Genomic DNA, 2,200 nt, shown 5'->3' on the forward strand with positions numbered 1-2,200 from the left:
TACGTGAGTAAGGGTCGAATCACACGGAGATTGTTGGTTTGAAGCAATCTATGGTTATCTTGTAAATCTTAGTCAGGAAGTCAATTATGTTTATCAGTTGAATTGTGAATAACCAAGAGAGCATAAATTAAAGGTTACTTGTTGTGCAGTAATGGAGAATATGTTGGAGTTTTGGAGATGCTTTGTCTTCTGAATCTCTGCTTTCCTCTGTCTTCTGATTCACGCACGCACGTCCTCCTATGGCAAGCTGTGTGTTGGTGGATCACCGTTGTCAATGGCTACCTTCCATCCTTCCAGTGAAAACTACGCTCACGCGCTCTGTCACAGCACGGCTAATCACCGGTTGGTTCTCGATCCGGTTGGAATAGGATTTACTATCCTTTTGCATCTGTCACTAACGCCCAGCCTTCAGGAGTTTGAAGCTCGTCACAGTCATTCAATCCTTGAATCCTACTCGGAATACCACAGACAAGGTTTAGACTTTCCGGATTCTCATGAATGCCGCCATCAGTTCTAGCTTATACCACGGAGATTCTGATTAAGGAATCCAAGAGACACTCATTCAATCGGATATAGAACGGAGGTGGTTGTCAGGCACACGTTCGTGGTTTGAGGAAGGTGATGACTATCACAGATCATCACCTCCATCACAGTTAAGCGCGAATGAACATCTTAGATAGGAACAAGCGTGTTTGAATGGAAAACAGAAATACTTGCATTAATTCATCGAGACACAGCAGAGCTCCTCACCCCCAACAATGGAGTTTAGAGACTCATGCCGTCAGAGAATACAAAGTTTAGATCTGAAATGTCATGAGATACAAAATAAGTCTCTAAAATTTGTTTAAATACCAAACTAGTAGCCTAGGGTTACAAAATATGAGTGGACTATGATGGATGATGCAGATATCCACTTCTGGGGCCCACTTGGTGTGTGCTGGGGCTGAGATTTAAGTGAGTCACGTGCAGAGGCCATTTGTGGAGTTGAACGCCAGTTTTTATGCCAGTTTGGGCGTTCAACTCCAGTTTTTGATCCTTTTCTGGCGCTGGACGCCAGAATTGGGCAGAGAACTGGCGTTGAATGCCAGTTTACGTCGTCTATCCTTGTGCAAAGTATGGACTATTATATATTTCTGGAAAGCCTGGATGTCTACTTTCCAATGCAATTAGAAGCATGCCATTTCGAGTTCTGTAGCTCCAGAAAATCCACTTTGAGTGCAGGGAGGTCAGAATCCAATAGCATCAGCAGTCCTTTTTCAGCCTGAATCGGATTTTTGCTCAGCCCCTTCAATTTCAGCCAGAAAAATACCTGAAATTACAGAAAAACACACAACTCATAGTAAAGTCCAGAAATATGAATTTTTCCTAAAAAATACTAGAAATAGACTAAAAACTAACTAAAACATACTCTAAACTATATGAAATTATCCCCAAAAAGCGTATAAAATATCCGCTCATCATTCACCAATGAACTGAGTGATCTGGATCAACTGACATTGCCTCAGAAGAAACAGGATCCTGGAAAGTTCCTAATACCTTGTACCATAGGCACCATGATCTTTGAAAAGGCTCTGTGTGACCTTGGTTCAGGGATAAACCTCATGCTCCTCTCTGTAATAGAGAAACTGGGAATCTTTGGGGTGCAAGCTGCTAAAATCTCATTAGAGATGGCAGACAATTTAAGAAAATAGGCTTATGGACAAGTAGAGGACGTGTTAGTAAAGGTTGAAGGCCTTTACATCCCTGCTGATTTCATAGTCCTAGATACTGGGAAGGATGAGGATGAATCCATCATCCTTGGAAGACCCTTCCTAGCCACAGCAAGAGCTGTGATTGATGTTGACAGAGGCGAACTAGTCCTTCAATTGAATGAGGACTCCCTTGTATTTAAAACTCAAGGTCATCCTTCTGTAAACATGGAAAAGAGGCACAATAAGCTTCTCTCAAAACAGAGTCAACCAGAGCCCCCACAGTCAAACTCTAAGTTTGGTGTTAGGAGGCCACAACCAAACTCTAAGTTTGGTGTTGAACTCCCATATCCAAACTCTAAGTTTGGTGTTGGGGAGTCTCAACAATGCTCTGAACATCTGTGAGGCTCCATGAGAGCCCACTGTCAAGCTATTGACATTAAAGAAGCACTTGTTGGGAGGCAACCCAATTTTTATTTATCTAATTTTTATTTTCATTGTTTTTCATGTTT

Source organism: Arachis hypogaea, chromosome 14 (genome assembly GCF_003086295.3).
Source record: "Arachis hypogaea cultivar Tifrunner chromosome 14, arahy.Tifrunner.gnm2.J5K5, whole genome shotgun sequence".
NCBI lineage: Eukaryota > Viridiplantae > Streptophyta > Magnoliopsida > Fabales > Fabaceae > Arachis > Arachis hypogaea.